Source organism: Zalophus californianus, chromosome 6 (assembly GCF_009762305.2).
Source record: "Zalophus californianus isolate mZalCal1 chromosome 6, mZalCal1.pri.v2, whole genome shotgun sequence".
NCBI lineage: Eukaryota > Metazoa > Chordata > Mammalia > Carnivora > Otariidae > Zalophus > Zalophus californianus.
Window position 1 is genome coordinate 118,335,579 of NC_045600.1, and position 17,416 is coordinate 118,352,994.

At 46.6% G+C, this 17,416-nt stretch overlaps 1 protein-coding gene across 2 annotated transcripts in view; it reads left to right on the top strand.

Moving 5' to 3' along the window:
* Nucleotides 1-4,599: 4,599 nt before the first annotated feature.
* Nucleotides 4,600-17,416, top strand: part of OCA2 (OCA2 melanosomal transmembrane protein) — a 526,634-nt gene continuing 513,817 nt past the window's right edge. Inside the window, exon 1 of one of the 2 annotated variants that reach the window (XM_027572901.1) lies at nt 4,600-4,701. The gene's annotated coding sequence lies outside the window, so the exon portion shown is untranslated. Of the gene's footprint in view, nt 4,735-17,416 lie in introns of both variants that reach the window. The other variant, XM_027572904.1, reaches the window with a different exon arrangement.

Here is a 17,416-nt window from a genome sequence, read left to right on the forward strand (position 1 = left end):
GGTTTCATTCTGCTCCTTGGACTGGGGTCTTCTGATCCTTCCTAGCTCTTAATCTCAGTACAGCTCAGCTTTAGCACTGACAAGGCTGATTAATCACTCCCTTTTTTGTAGGTAAACACTTTATAGCAAGGATCTCTGCTAGGACATGTCTCTTGGAAATCCCGATAGGCTCAGTAAGAAGGACATGAATCCTGGGCATGGAGGGGCTGGGGGCACGGCTCTTCCACCCTGAGAGCCTAGACTCTGCCCTGCCAGACCTCCAGGGTGCCAGGCAGGCTGGCCAGGGCTTGTGTAGTCACTCAGGACCTCAGGAATAGGCCACGAAGGATTACCCACCCCCATGGTATTAGCCCTAGGTCCTTTCAACCACAGGGCCACCCACGGTGAACCTCTTTCCCTTTGCAAATCTGAAAGGGAGTCCACGACCATGGGACTTCTAACTCATGGGGAGTCCATCTGAGACTAAAGTAGCCACAGGAGTGCCCAGGGATACCCGATTATCCCACCACCCTGCAGGCTGGGCAGCCTGGCACTGCTCTTAGAAGGCACAGGTAGATGTCCAAATGCTGTCCAAGTACTCCCTGGCTACAGGCTGCATGCTGTGGGTCCCTGAGCTGTCTGCTTGAGTGCAGGAACATGGGGGTTGGTGGGGGGGGGGCGGACCAAAGAAGGTTTGAGAACTGGTTCCACCAGCCCTGCCACACTGCGGGGTCTTTTGGCCTGTGGATAGGTGAGCTCTGCTGTGTGCAACATGGGCCACATACTGTAAACTGCCATCAGTCCAAGAGTGGTTCCTGGCCTCCTGTGCTTGGTCTTGCTGGCATGTCATAGTGGCCACAGGCATTTGGTGTCACTTGTCCCTGGGAAATTCCTTGTGTGGCATTGCTGTGACCCCAGCCCCAGCTTTACACTCTGCTGTGCATGTACATGCCCAGTGGAGGCACCAGTGCCCGGGCCCCTTTGCTATCCCTCTTCCTTTAATTGGCTTGGATAGAAGGAGGTCCTTGGAGGGACCATAATTTCTCAAAGCAGTAACATCCCAGGCTCAGCACAGGGCACAGGGAAACTTGAAGCTGACACACTGGTCCTAGTGGAGCTGGCACAGGTATAGGACTCTGGGCATTGCCCCCTGACTTACCCAGGCTGGAGTGGGCTAGACCTACTGCTAGTGGGAAGCCTCAGGGACACTGTTCTCATGGGTGAGCAGGTGTGAGGAGCAGGCTCTTCCCAGCCACAGGGAGCCCTGGTTCGTGGGCCCCACCCCAGCCACTTTTTTTTTTTTTAAGATTTTTTAATTTATTTACTTGACACAGAGAGATAGAGAGCACAAGCGGGGGGAGCGGCAGGCAGAGGGAGAGAGAGAAGGAGGCTCTCTGCTGAGCAAGGAGCCTGATGCAGGCCTCTATCAGGACCCTGGGATCATGACCTGAGCCGAAGGCAGCCACTTAACCGACTGAGCCACCCAGGCGCCCCTCACCCCAGCCACTTTTCAAAGATTTTTTTTCCCTATACAATGGAATCTACACAATGAATTTTCCTCTAGCTCCTTACATTAAAAAAATAAACTTTTAGAGCAATTAGGAGCAGTTCCTATTGCTCCACAGCTCATTACATTTTAAACTGCCTTTAAAGTGCAGACTTGAAGGCCAGAATTCCTCCCATTGTTTGCATCATGCCTTCATTGTTCCCTTGCTGCATCCTTGGCTAGGATGCAGTCTGTGGTAATTTAAAATATGGCTCTAATGTTCTTTGACATTTTTCCCATCAAGAACCGGAGACTGTGTCCTTCCCTTTGAACCTAGCCTCTGTGATATGTTGACCAGTGGAGTATGATGGAAGTGACACGTGCCAGTCCTGGATACAGAGCTGAAGGAACTGGCAGCTTCCAATTCCTGTCCCTTGGGGCCCTGCCGCCATGCTGTGAGGGAGTCCAAGAATCAGGGCAGAAGCCACATGGGAGGGCAGGCAATCCCACAACAGAAATGAATGAGGCCACCTCCCAATACTTCCAGTTCCCAGTCTCAAATTGCTTCCTGCCTTTGTGCCACCTTGACTGTACTGGGGCTCAGATGAACTCTTTCCATGGTGCCTGAGTTCCACACCCATGGCATCTGGGAGCATGATAAAATGGTATTTTTCCCACTAAACTTGGGCTGGTTTGTTACATAGCAGTAGATAAAGGGCACCCATGTGAGTCTGCATTTGATTTTTCTTTCTCAGGTCACTCTCTCGGCTGGACTAAGAGACAAGAAAGCTGCCCTGGCTCTCTGCCCAGTGTCCCCTCTCTCCTACATCTCTTAGGGGTCAGTGAGGCTGGGCTGAGTTGAACCACCTGTGGGCAGCAGTGGGTGAACAGGATGTGTAGCCGATGCAGTTAGAGCAGGCAAAGGCTGGTGGCCAGAGAGGCCTGCACAGTGGGTGTCACAGGGACCCCTGAGAGAAGGTAGGATTTCCAAAGGAGAGCTGCAGACAGATTTCCATGTGAAGTGGCGGTTGAGGACTGGGATGGAGATGGCTCTGAGTCACATCTGTCTGTTGAGGGTGAGAAGCCAGGGGCACTTCACTGGATCACCCACAAACACATAAAATATGCTCATCCACACATCCATATAAAACCCACCACTACTTCTATCATGTAAGCAAACAGATTTTATTACAGGTATTTCAGAATTTATACCTCCAAGCACTGTATATTTGAAAAGAGCCACCTTTATTTAGCCTTTATGTCTGATTCCAATGATACTCCTTTTTGCGAAGACCATTTAGAAAGCTCCTATTTTAGAGTTTCTCTCAGGAATTTCCCAAGTCATCCAAGAAAAGTGTGACTCTATGGTTAGATTTTGATGAAGTCTTCCTGCCCAGCTCAGGATCACTACACCATTTCTGACTGTCCCCACTCACTTCTGACTGAAGAAATTCAGAACTTCTCCATGGTACAGCGCCAGCACCATGAATTATGCTGTAGTTTCCACTAATATTATCTCCATCCAATCCTCATTCTTAACTGCCTGAATCCCTAATTGGACCTGGCTTCAACAAGCAAGAGGGTGGCTTAGCAATGATTAAGGAGCCCAGAGATGGAGAGCTTGAAACTTAGTCCAGCATGGAACCCTGCTCTGTGTGGACTTTGTTGCCATGTGGGTTGGGACATGTGGATGCCAATCCCTGGCAGGGGTGGGATTTCTTCCATAACTTGGGCCACATGCACTCACTCCTGGAGCAGGGATAGTTGATCCCACCACAAATATTTAACAGCTACATAAAGAATATTAGGGGCTTTTGATGAAGGAGGAAGAAGGAAGCATGCAGTCAGCCCTGCTGGCCAGGCGGAGTCAGCAGGTGAACGTTAGAAACACAGGCATCCGGCTGAGTCCACAGGTGAACATTAGTAACCCAGGCATCAGTAAACTATGTGTTTGGTCATAGTTGCCCTCCTTGTGCTTCATGATCCTCCTTTGGACCTGTCAGCCTGCACACCAAGGCTCCCCAGGTGTGGATATTATTCTGTAAGGAGGGCAGTAACCATTAAGGGTGCCTGCACATTCATACTCTGGGCCCCCTGTGACACTATCCTGAATTGGTGTTTCTTGAGGTGCTGGAGGAGGATGCTCAGGCTCAGGGATGAGCGTCGATACGTCAGCATTTCTGCTGTGGTCACAGACTCCACAGTGCCCTGCCCCACGTGGATGGAGTCACCAGGCACAGCACATGTGAGCTGTGTCACACATGACGTGCACAGTAATCTGACACGAGGTGTCTGAAATGCCATACTGGACCTTATCTCAAACAACTTGGGCTCCCTGTGGTTGTGGCCAGCCCTGGGACTGCAGTGTGGCAGTGTTTCTGTGTGTGTCCCTGTCTCTCTGTGTGGTTAATATGTCTGTGTACAGTGTATACTTGTGGTATGTGTGTGTCTCTGTGTAGTTTCTGTTCTGTGTGTATGTGTGTGTATTTGTGCGCCTGTATTTCATTGTGTGTGTATGCAATTTATGTGTCTGTGTGGCGTGTGTGTCTATGTGTCTACTTATCTGTATCTGTGTTTAGTTTGTGTGTCTGTGTGTCTGATGCATCTGTCCGTGCGTTTGTGTACCTCTGTGTTGACGTCTCTTTATGTGTGTTGTATGAGAGAAAGAGTGAGCTTTCCACAAATGTAACATTGGCCCCAGTCCTAGGCTGGAGAGGAAACAGGCAATGAGAAAATAAGAGGAATGCTGGTCAGGTTTATCAGCAATAGCTGAGGACTCTTCAAATGCAGAAGAGAAAAAAAGGAGGCAAAATAGTCACGTTTTCCGAATTCTTGTTCATAGGGAAAAACCTGTACTTGGCTACCTTCAATAAACTAGACCTTGTAATGGGCACAGCGAGCAGACTTCGTCAGCTTTCAGAGAGGGTCTGACCTTTTATCAAGAGCATTTTTTCTCCGTTTCCTGAGTCTCCTGTAGCTCTTGGGGTGAGGGAGCCCCCTTCTCCAAGTCCTGCTGGCTGCCCTGGGTCGGGGGGCGTTGCCCGCGGTGACGTCTGTGGGCGTGGTCAGGCTGGGAGGTGCGGAGGAGGGCTGCCCCGGCCCGCGCCCTGCGCCTGCAGTTTTTCTTACTCAAGAGTATTGCTCTCCACTCAGCGTTCCGGAGCTATCAGTTTGGACCTTACAACTTCACTTTTGTTGAGAGAGATCAAATCTTCAGGCCAGTGGGGAGAGAGGAGGTGAGGAACTAACCCGTCTGTTCTGGGGAGCAGGTAGGGTTTTGATAATCCTGTGTTCAGTTGTTACTTTGTGGGGCAAGGAAAGTTCGTCTGTGGGAAAATGAGTAGTTGGCATGAGCATAGGGCGCTCACTCCGACACCAAGCATTTTCTGGATTTGATGGGAGCAGCTCACTAAGAGGCAGGTTCCCAGGACAAACAGGGTCCCTCATTCCGGGGTGGGCCATGGGGATATTGAGCGGAGTTTGGACGTGTTCAGACAATTAACGTTCTGCTTGAACTGTAGGGCGGCATCTGCTGCCACCGCCGGCTTCACACACGTGAGCGCTAGTCAGGCGTTTCTGTGCAATGGAATGCGCCAGGGGGGAACATTAAATCCCCCAGAGCCTCTTTCCCCTCCCCCCCCCACTCTGGCCACACACAGCGGAATAAGTGGATTTAATGTCGCTAGCTCCTTCCAAGGACATGGATATTAAGCACAAGCTTCCCCGTGTGTGGACATTTTTGTGTTTACAGACCCAGACCTGGGCCAGGGGCTCAGCAGGTCCCTGGCATTGCACCACAAAGGACTGGCTGCTTGTGAAGTCCTGCACAGCCAGGGTCTGGGGGCACGTCACAAGTAAAGGGTCTGCAGGGTGAGGACAGCCCTCAGACTCTGGGTTTGTGAGCCTTTGAGAGATCAGTGGAGACAAGAAGGCAGCTGCACATGATCTAGGCTGCAGAGGGGAGCTTGGGGGCATCGCCTGTCCACCAGAGAGATCTAAGCCTCTTGGGAAAGGGGAGAGGAGTAAAGCCGTTTAACTCCAGGGTGTGGGGGAGACTGGGGGGTGGTTGGGTGGAGGATTGGGGTGCGGTGGGGAAGAGTTGGGCCTGCGTGGAGACATGTAAGGCCAGAAAAGGGGAAGGATAAGGTAGAAGCTTAGAGGCTCAGAGGAGGTGGTCTGCAGAGGAGGGGTGAGCCGTTGTGCAGCTCGGCGAGTTTTCCATCTTTCCTATATAGTGGAAATAGAGGAAGAGACCCCACAGACCAGGTCTCTCTGGTTAGCTCCTGTGGGCGGCTGCACCACCTTGGGGAGGCCCTTTCCTGTGCGTCCGGGGGTGCCCCTGCCAGCGGGCTCCTCTCATACAGTCGCCCATGCACTGGGCACTGGTGCTACCTGAGCGGCCCAGTCCTGCCCATGGTGGGGCCCAACTTGGTGCCCTCTCTGGCCTCTCGGTGGTGAGGTCGGTGCTCTGGCCGCACCGCTGTGGTTTCCGTGCCCCCAACCCAATGTGCACTGCGAAGCAGGAGGCACGCTCCACGGGAGACAGTAGTGAGGACTCGCCCCAGGGCAAGTCTGTTTTTTGAGGGGCAAAGGACAGTTTCAAACTGGTTTGCAGGATGGACAAAAGTCAACAACATAGCAACACAGGAATAAGGGGAACAGCTTGAAGTGCAGGTAGAAGAGACAGCCTCTCCTCGCGTGGGGGCTGGCAACAGGGCCTGACATAAGAGGGGGTCCTGCCGAGGGCAGGAGGCAGCCCAGGGCGGCCCAGGTCCAGACTGCAGCAGGGGGGCATCACTCCTGGAGGTCTCTTGGGCATGCTTCTGAGCACAACCCACTCGTGACCTTCCCTGGGCACAGCACAGGAAGGGCAACTCTCGTCATAGGATCGGAGACTGTGTAAAACGAGAGCATAAAAGGGCAAACAGTGCTGTTGGGTTGCACGTTCTAGAAACTTCTACCCAAGTTCACACGTTGCAAATCCCATCTGAAGGGATACAGGGGCAGACTGTGCGCTGGCCTGGTGTGGGGCAGAGGCATAGCCTGCGCTGTGCTACTCACTGCAGAGACACATCTACCTTTTCGCAGGGCGAACTGAGAAGGAGGCTGACCCCTGGGCCTGGGCTGTACCGGCCCCCTCCTCCCCAGGGGCTGTGCCTGTTCCTTTTCTGGCTTAATCAACTAGAAGAAGTGCAGTGGACTCAGGCACCTCTGACGCAACCACGCCCCCACGGACAGCTGCGCCCCTGCAGACACAGACCCTACTACAGAGGCACCCCTACAAACTCAGCCGTTACCTGCAGAGGCAGCCACACCCCTAGACGGCTCTGAACTGACCGCGAAGCTTTGGGCCTGAGTAGTGCTTAACGTGGCAAGGACTATTGGATGACTGGAGTGTTTTCTTAGGACCTTAGACTGTCCGCAAGAGGAAAGCAAATCGCTGCGGAGCGATTTCTTTTTAATAAGATTTTCACAGCAGCCAATATATATTTTTCTTTTTCTCTTTTCATTATTGTATAATGTCAAGTGATCAAAGAACTTGAGGGAAAGTGTCTTTAAAATTTACGAAGGTACTGTATTCCAAACGATGTATATTGTTGCTGCTGATTTATGCACTACTGTGAAACCAAAGTGTCGGTCTTCATTCAGTAATTCAGTTTGTTTAATTGGCATGCCTGTGCAGGGGACGGCACCGAATCCCCAGGACAGGAGGCAACGCAGTGCGCCAAAAGACAGTTGTTTAGGTGCAGCTTGCTGGCCTGAGGGGCACCAACGACAGGCTCCTGGGACCCCTGTCGTACTCCTGCTTCCTGTCCCTCATGCCTCTGCCAACCCATTTGCACCAAACCTGAGCGCTGCTCCATAATGCCAGCAGACTCTACTGTGCCTACAAAACCCCAGCCAAGTTCTGCTGTCAAGAACCATCAGAAGGGGCTGGGGGTGCCCAGGCCTGGCTTTAGCATCTGAGAAGACAACTCACAGATTCCCCCCCGGCTTTGTTACATCCCCTCAATTGTCCGGTCATCCCCTCAGATCAGAGCAACTAACAACAACTGCTGGACCACGTTGAGAAGGGGCCAAAGGCAGAATTCCATTCCCCCCTCAGTAGGGACAGATATTGGAGCCTGTGTCTGGTGCCCTGTCCCTGTGCACTGAGCCCTGGCCTCTGGCCACTCTTGTATCCAGACCTGTCCTCCCAATGAGTTCCTCCCCAGGTTGTGGGCACATCTGCAGGAGGAGCAGCAAGGTCAAACAGCATAACCAGAAGCAGGGATGGTGAGCTTCAGCTATGCCTCCAGGCAAGGCATGGGTAGGGAGGGGGTCAAGTCTGTGGCAGGACAGACCAAGGAGGGGCCTAGGTGGGCAGGGCTCTTGCAGGACCTGGAGGGATCCTGGAGGGGAATCACTGCTACAAGACTGCTGGGGAAGGAAGCAGAGCCAGAGGACACATTCAGGACCAGGTGGGAAGACAGGAGCATTCCACGGGGTTTGAAATATCAGCCATAATATCTATATTTTTCTAAAAGTTGGTGGCAATTTGGTCATTTTGGTATGAATCTTGCTCAGAGGGAAAGGACCGGGCTCAGCCATGGTGGAGGCTGGGCTGGCAGAGGGGCACTGCCCCTCTGTTACCACTCAGACCTCATATAGTGGCTCTCCCACCTCTGTCCCTATTCAGGATACAACTGCACCCAGGGTCTCAGGGGTGTAGCCCTTCTTCTGCTGACTGTGGATGTTCTGTCCCAGTCTGAGCTCAGCCCAATGCTCAGGGCAGCCTCTGTGGAGTCTTTTTTTTTTTTTTTAAGATTGTATTTATTTGACAGAGAGAGACACAGTGAGAGAGGGAACACACGCAGGGGGAGTGGGAGAGGGAGAAGCAGACTTCCTGCTGAGTGGGGAGCCCGATGCTGGGCTCAATCTCAGGACCCTGGAGTCATGACCTGAGCTGAAGGCAGACGCTTAACGACTAAGCCACCCAGGCAGCCCTCTGTGGAGGCTTTAGGAGTGAGCCCCAGGCATCTCTCTGCAGGTCAGACATACTGGGCTCAGTGGGGAGAGGCCAGGCTGAGACTGTGGGCCCCGGAAAAGTGCAGCCACAGACTGGGATGCTGGGGGGTGTTCCCAGAGGTTAGTCTGTGGGCTAGGATGTTGGGAGAGTCCTTCCAGAGGATGGGCTGTGGCCTGGGATACTGGGAGGCATTCCTAGAGGATGGGTAGTGGGATGGGGTATTGGGGTCCTCAGAGGACAGATTGTGGGCTGGAGTGTTGGAAGGTGTTCCGAGAGAGTGGTCCATGGGCTGGGGTGTTGGGGTCCCCCCAGAGGACAGACTATGGGACTGGAGTGTTCCAGCCACCTGCGTGAAAATTAATGACCAGAAGGTGCAAGCAGCAGGATTTGGGATATGTTTAGATGAAATGGATGAGAAAGGTAAGAGAAAAAGAGAGACCTCTGGGTGAGCAGAGCCCTTTGAGACCTTGAGAAGGTGGCCAGGAACTGGGCTGAACAAGAGCAGAGGCACTGGGCAGTGCTGAGCCAGGGTGAAGAGGACACTGTGAGTGGGAGACTCAGCTCAGAGCTAGTTGGGTCAAAAGATAGACATCTTCAGAGAGTGGCCGGTGTTTAAAGCCAATCCTGAGATCTTCTAGGGATGGTGGGCCTAAGGTAGAGGCTGGGAAGAGTAGAAGGAGCCAGCAAAGGAGAATGAGGAAGAGCTACAGCCTTAGTGAACCCTGAGAAGGCGGGGTTCTAAAAGAGAAGGCAGTGCAGGGAAGGCTGCTGAGAACCTGAGAAAGGGCCAGAGCTTTTCTTTTCTTTTATGTTATGTTAATCACCATACATTACATCATTAGTTTTTGATGTAGTGTTCCATGATTCATTGTTTGTGCATAACACCCAGTGCTCCACGCAGAACGTGCCCTCTTTAATACCCATCACCAGGCTAACCCATTCTCCCACCCCCCCCTCCCCTCTAGAACCCTCAGTTTGTTTTTCAGAGTCCATCATCTCTCATGGTTCGTCTCCCCCTCTGATTTCCCCCCCTTCATTCTTCCCCTCCTGCTATCTTCTTCTTTTTTAAAAAATTTTATTATGTTACGTTAGTCACCATATGGTACATCATTAGTTTTTGATGTAGTGTTCCACGTTCCATTGTTTTCCTATAACACCCAGTTCTCCATGCAATACGTGCCCTCCTTAATACCCATCACTGGGCTAACCCATCCCCCACCCCACCCCCTCTAAAACCCTGTTTGTTTCTCAGAGTCCATAGTCTCTCATGGTTCATCTCTCCCTCCGATTTCCCTCCCTTCATTTTTCCCTTCCTTCCCCTAATGTCCTCCATGCTATACCTTATGTTCCAAAAATAAGTGAAACCATATGATAATTGACTTTCTCTGCTTGACTTATTTCACTTAGCATAATCTCCTCCAGTCCCATCCATGTTTATGTAGAAGTTGGGTATTCATCCTTTCTGATGGCTGAGTAATATTCCATTGTGTATATGGACTACCTCTTCTTTATCCATTCAGGTTTTGAAGGGCATCTCAGTTCTTTCCACAGTTTGGCTATTGCGGACATTGCTGCTATGAACATTGGGGTGCATATGGCCCTTCTTTTCACTACATCTGTGTCTTTGGGGTAAATACCCAGGAGTGCAATTGCTGGGTCATAGGGTAGCTCTATTTTTAATTTTTTGAGGAACCTCCACACTGTTTTCCAAAGTGGCTGTACCAACTTGCATTCCCACCAACAGTGTAAGAGGGTTCCCCTTTCTCCACAACCTCTCCAACATTTGTTGTTTCTTGCCCTGTCCATTTTTGCCATTCTAACTGGTGTAAGGTGGTATCTCAATGTGGTTTTGATTTGAATTTCCCTGATGGCTAGTGATGATGAACATCTTTTCATGTGTCTGTTAGCCCTTTGTATGTCTTCTTCAGAGGAGTGTCTTTTCGTATCTTCTGCCCATGTTTTGACTTGATTATTTGTTTTTCGGGTGTTGAGTTTGAGAAGTTCTTTATAGATCTTGGATACCAGCCCTTTATCTGATATGTCATTTGCAAATATCTTCCCCCATTCTGTCGGTTGTCTTTTGGTTTTGTTGACGGTTTCTTTCGCTGTGCAAAAACTTTTTATCTTGATGAAGTCCCAATAGTTCATGTATGCCCTTGCTTACCTTGCCTTAGGCGATGTTTCTAGGAAGAAGTTGCTGCGGCTGAGGTCGAAGAGATTGCTGCCTGTGTTCTCCTTTAGGATTTGGATGGACTCCTGTCTCACATTTAGGTCTTCCAAACATTTTGAGTCTATTTTTGTGTGTGGTGTAAGGAAATGGTCCTGTTTCATTCTTCTGCATGTGGCTGTCCAATTGTCCCAACACCATTTGTTGAAGAGACTGTCATTTTTCCATTGGACATTCTTTCCTGCTTTGTCAAAGATGAGTTGACCATAGAGTTGAGGGTCCATTTCTGGGCTCTCAATTCTGTTCCATTGATCTATGTGTCTGTTTTTGTGCCAGTACCATACTGTCTTGATGATGACAGCTTTGTAATAGAGCTGGAAGTCCGGAATTGTGATGCCGCCAGGTTTGTTTTCTTCAACTTTCCTCTGGCTGTTCGGGGTCTTTTCTGGTTCCATACAAATTTTAGGATTATTCAATTTCTTTGAAAAAAGTGGATGGTTATTTGATGGGGATTGCATTGAATGTGTAGATTGCTCTAGGTAGCATTGACATCTTCACAATATTTGTTCCTCCAATCCATGAGCATGGAAAGTTTTTCCAATTCTTTGTGTCTTCCTCAATTTCTTTCATGAGTATTTTATAGTTTTCTGAGTACAGATTCTTTCCCTCTTTGGTTAGATTTATTCCTAGGTATCTTATGGCTTTGGGTGCAATTGTAAATGGGATCAACTCCTTAATTTCTCTTTCTTCTGTCTTGTTGTTGGTGTATAGGAATGCCACTGATTTCTGTGCATTGATTTTATATCCTGCCACTTTACTGAATTCCTGGATGAGTTCTAGCACTTTGGGGGCACAGTCCTTTGGGTTTTCCACATAAAGTATCATATCATCTGCAAAGAGTGAGAGTTTGACTTCTTCTTTGCTGATTTGGGTGCCTTTGATTTGTTTTTGTTGTCTGATTGCTGTGGCTAGGACTTCTAATACTATGTTGAATAGCAGTGGTGAGAGTGGACATCCCTGCCACGTTCCTGACCTTTGGGGGAAAGCTCTGAGATTTTCCCCATTGAGAATGATATTTGCTATGGGTTTTTCATAGATGGCTTTTATGATACTGAGGTATGTACCCTCTATCCCTATACTCTGAAGAGTTTTGATCAAAAATGATGCTGTACTTTGTCAAATGCTTTTTCTGTATCTATTGAGAGGATCATATGGTTCTTGTTCTTTCTTTTATTAATGTATTATATCACACTGATTGATTTGCACATTTTGAACCAAGCTTGCAGCACAGGGCTAAATCCCACTTGGTCCTGGTGAATAATCCTTTTAATGTACTGTTGGATCCTATTGGCTAGTATTTTGGTGAGAATTTTTGCATCCATGTTCATTAAGATTATTGGTCTGTAATTCTCCTTTTTGATAGGGTCTTTGTTTGGTTTCAGGGTCAAGGTAATTTTGGCATCATAAAACGAGTTTGGAAGTTTTCCTTCCATTTCTATTTTTTGGAACAGTTTAGAAGAATAGGTATTAATTCTTCTTTAAATGTTTGGTAGAATTCCTCTGGGAAGCCATCTGGCCCTGGGCTTTTGTTTGTTGGGAGATTTTTGATTTCTGCTTCAATTTCGTTAATGTTTATAGGTCTGCTAAAGTTTTCTATTTCTTCCTGGTTCAGTTTTGGTAGTTGATACATCTCTAGGAATGCATCTATTTCTTCCAGATTAACTAATTTGCTGGCATAGAGTTGCTCATAATCTGTTCTTAAAATTGTTTGTATTTCTTTGGTGTTGGTTGTGATCTCTCCTCTTTCATTCATGATTTTGTTGATTTGGGTCATTTCTCTTTTCTTTTTGATCAGTCTGGCCAGGGGTTTATCAATCTTGTTAATTCTTTCAAAGAACCAGCTCCTAGTTTTGTTGATCTGTTCTACTGTTCTTTTGGTTTCTATTTCATTGTTTTCTGCTCTGATCTTTATTATTACTCTTCTCCTGCTGGATTTAGGCTTTATTTGCTGTTCTTTCTCCAGCTCCTTCAGGTGTAGGGTTAGGTTGTGTATTTGAGACCTTTCTTGTTTCTTGAGAAAGGCTTGTATTGCTATATACTTTCCTCTTAGGACTGCCTTTTTTGTATCCCAAAGATTTTGAACAGTTGTGTTTTCATTTTCATTGGTTTCCATGAATTTTTTAAGTTCTTCTTTAATTTCCTGGTTGACCCATTCATTCTTTAGTAGGATGCTCTTTAGCCTCCATCTATTTGAGTCCTTTCTGACTTTCCTCTTGTGATTGAGTTCTAGCTTCAAAGCATTGTGGTCTGATAATATATATGGAATGGTCCCAATCTTCTGGTACTGGTTGAGACCTGATTTGTGACCTAGGATGGGATCTATTCTGGAGAATGTTCCATGGGCACTTGAGAAGAATGTGTATTCTGTTGCTTTGGGATGGAATTTCTGAATATATCTGTGAAGTCCATTTGGTCCATTGTGTCATTTAAAGTCTTTATTTTCTTGTTGATCTTTTGCTTAGATGATCTGTCCATTTCAATCAAGGGGGTGTTAAAGTCCCCCACTATTACTGTATTGTTGTTGATGTGTTTCTTTGCTTTTGTTATTAATTGGCTTATATAATTGGCTGCTCCCCTGTTAGGGGCATAGATATTTACAATGGTTAGATCTTCTTGTTGGATAGACCCTATAAGTAGGATATAGTGTCCTTCCTCATTTCTTATTACAGTCTTTGGCTTAAAATCTAATTTGTCTGATATAAGGATTGCCACCCCAGCTTTCTTTTGGTGTCCATTAACATGGTAAATGGTTTTCCACACCTTCACTTTCAATCTGAGTGTGTCTTTGGGTCTAAAATGAATCTCTTGCAGATAACGTATCGATGGGTCTTGTTTTTTTATCCAGTCTGATAGCCTGTGTCTTTTGATAGGGGCATTTAGCCCATTGACGTTCAGGGTAACTATTGAAAGATATGAATTTAGTGCCATTGTATTGTCTGTAAGGTGACTGTGACTGTATATTGTCTGTGTTCCTTTCTGGTCTATGTTGCTTTTAGTCTCTGTCTTTGCTTAGAGGACCCCTTTCAACATTTCTTGGAGGGCTGGTTTCGTGTTTGTAAATTCCTTTAGTTTTTATTTGTTCTGGAAGCTTTTTATCTCTCCTTCTATTTTCAATGACAGCCTAGCTGGATATAGTATTCTTGGCTGCATATTTTTCTCATTTAGTGTTCTGAATATATCATGCCAGTCCTTTCTGGCCTGCCAGGTCTCTCTGATAGGTCTGTTGCCAATTTAATGTTTCTACCATTGTAGGTTACAGATCTCTTGTCCCAAGCTGCTTTCAGGATTTTCTTTGTCTCTGAGATTTGTAAGTTTTATTATTAGATGTCGGGGTGTTGACCTATTTTTATTGATTTTGGGAGGGGCTCTCTGTGCCTCCTGGATTTTGATGCCTGTTTCCTTCTCCAAATTAGGGAAGTTCTCTGCTACAATTTTCTCCAGTATACCTTTCTGCCCCCCTCTCTCTTTTTCTTCTGGGATCCTAATTAATCTAATGTTGTTTCATCTTATGGTATTGCTTATCTCTTGATATAAGAGATGTCTCTTTATAGAGAAATATATATATATGCCAAAAATAAGGGTAACTACTATGAAGGGATAGAATATGACTCTAAAAATGAAAAATAAAAAAGATTTTTTAAAAAAGGTTTTGATAGGCTCCTGGGTGGCTCAGTTGTTGGGCGTCTGCCTTCGGCTCAGCTCGTGATCCTGGAGTCCTGGGTTCGAGCCCTGCATCAGGCTCCCTGCTTGGCGGGAAGCTTGCTTCTCCCTCTCCCACTCCCTCTGCTTGTGTTCCCTCTCTCTCTGTCTCTCTCTGTGTCAAATGAATAAAATCTTTAAAAAAAAGGGGGGATTGATAAGATGTTGGTTGAAAAAGGGAAAAAGCAAATTTCAAAAAAAAGAAAGTTAAAAAAAATTAACTCTGAAAGACTAAAGAATCATGGTAAAATGCCATGAATTCTATGTGCATTATTCCCCTAGCGCTGGAGTTCTGTCATTCTCATTGATCGGTAAACTTGGTCTTGGCTGGCTGTTCTTGCTGATATTCTTGGGGAGGGGCCTGTTGCCATGGTTCCCAAAAGTCTTTGCCAGAGGTGGAATTGTCCTGCCCTTGCTGGGTTGGGCTATGTAATATGCTCGGGTTTGCTCTTGGGAGCTTTTGTTCCCTGCAAGCTTTCCGTACAGCTTTGGGGGACGAGAGTGAAATGGTGGCCTCCCAATCTCCACCCTGGAGGAGCCGAGAACCTGGGGCCCTGCTCCTTAGTGAGCCCCCAGAGAAAAGCAGTCAATCACTCCCGTCTCCCTGGTCTCCAGTGCACTCCGTGCTCACCAGGCCTGTGACCGAGCATTTCTATCTCTGGTGCACGACTCCGTGTGGAGTCTCCAAACCCAGCAGATTCCTCCAGTGCACTCCTGCACCGCTCCGCCCTGGGGAGGAAGGGGAGTCTCCCCGGATCTGCCACTTGTTGGGTCCCTGCTGGAGGAGCAGTGGTCCAACTGTGCCACGGATCACAGTTTATGGCAATCCTGAGCTGAGAGCCTGCTCCTCAGCTCAATCTCTGCAGCCAGCTTCCCCACTCCAATACCTGGGAGCTCTGTCGCATTCAGGCACCCCTGTCTTTCTGTGACCCTGAGTGTCCTGAGACCACACTGTCCCAGCGAGGGTTCCATCCCCCGCTTAGCCACTGAAGCAATGTCCCTCAGTGGAGCCGACTCCTAAAAGTTCTGATTTTGTGCTCCGCGGGTCTATCACTTGCCAGAATCTGCCAGCGGAGGCCCCCTCCCCCGCTGTCTATCCTCCCGAATATTGCCTCGGATTGACTTATCCATACGTCCTACCTTCCAGAAAGTGGTCGCTTTTCTGTTCAGAGAGTTGTTGCTATTCTTTTCTTCGATCTCCTGTTGAGTTTGTAGGTGTTCAGAATGGTTTGATCCCTATCCAGCTGAATTCCTGAGACCAGACAGAATCCAGGTCTCCTACTCCTCCACCATCTTGCTCCGCCCCCGTTTTCATAATATTCTCTTATGATTGTTTGTATAGCTGCAGTATTGGTTTTTATTTTTCCTCTTTCATTTGTAATTTTATTATATGTGTCTTTTTTTTTGATAAGTCTGGCTAGAGGTTTATGAATTTTCTTTATTTTTTCAAAGAACCACCTCCTGGTTTCATACGTCAGTTCTATTTTTTTAGTTTCCATACATTTATTTCTGCTCTAATCTTTATTATTTTCTTCTTTCTGCCGATTTTGTGTTTTATTTATTCTTTCTCTAGCTCCTTTAGTGTAAGGTTAGGCTGTTTATTTGAGATTATTCTTGCTTCTTGAAGTAGGCCTGTATTGCTATGAACTTCCCTCTTAAGGCTGATTTTGCTGCATCCCAAAGGTTTTGGGCTGTTGTGTTTTCATTTTCATTTGTTTCTATGTACTTTTTGATTTCTTCTTTGATTTCTTGGTTAACCCATGTTATTTAACATCCATGTATTTGTGGTCTTTCCAGGTTTTTTCTTGTGGTTGACTTTTAGTTTCACAGCATTGTGGTCAGAAAAGGTGCATGTCTGACTTCAGTCTTATTGTATTTGTTGTGGCCTGTTTTGTGGTCTAATATGTGATGTATCTAGAGAATATTCCCTGTGAACCTGAAAACAATGTGTATTCTGCTGTTTTAGGATGGAATGTTCTGAATATATCTGTTAAATCCATCTGTTCTAGTGTGTCATTCAAAGGCATTGTTTCCTTGTTGGTTTTCTCTTTAGATGATCTGTCCATTGATGTAAGTGTGGTGTTAATGTCCCCTACTATTATTGTATTACTATTAATTAGTTCCTTTATGTTTGTTATTAACTATTTCATGTATTTGGGTGCTCCCTTGTGTATGCATAAGTATTTATACTTGTTAGATCTTCTTGGCGGACTGTCCCATTTATAATTATGTAGTGTCCTTCTTTGTTGTTACAGCCTTTGTTTTAAATATATTTTGTCCAATATAAGTATAGCTACACTGACTTTCTTTTCACATTCATTTGCATGATAAATGTTTCTCTATCCCCTCACTTTCAATCTGCAGGTGTCTTAAAGTAAGTCTCTTGTAGGTAGTGGCAGAGAGATGGGTCTGTTTTTTTCTAGCCAATGCTGTCTTTTTGATTGAAACATTTAGCCGTTTACATTTCAAAGTAATTATTCTTGGATATGTATTTGTTGCCATTTTATTACTTATTTTGTGGTTGTTTCAGAAGTTTTTCTCTGATCCTCTCTTCTTTCTCTCTTTCATGGTTTGCTCGTTTTCATTAATGATATATTTGAATTTCTTTCTCTTTATTCTATTAGTGGCTTTTGATTTGTGGTTACCATTAGGTTTGTATACTACACATTCTGGATAGAACAGTGTATATTAAGATGATGTTCACTTAAGTTTGAACCCATTTCTTTACTTCTTTACTTCCTATGTTTTAGGTATATATATATTTTACATCCTTTTATTTTGTGAGTTCCTTGACTGATTTTTTACAGAATTTTTTTAACTGCTTTTGTGTTTGCTACTTTCATACTCTGACTTCTGATTTTTCCTTTGTACTCAAAGAGTCACTTTTAATATTTCTTGCAGGGCCAGTTTAGTGGTCATAAACTCCTTTAGTTTTTGTTTGGGAAATTCTTTATCTCTCCTTCTATTGGCTGCATATTTTTTCCATTCAGCACTTTGAATATATCATGCCACTCTC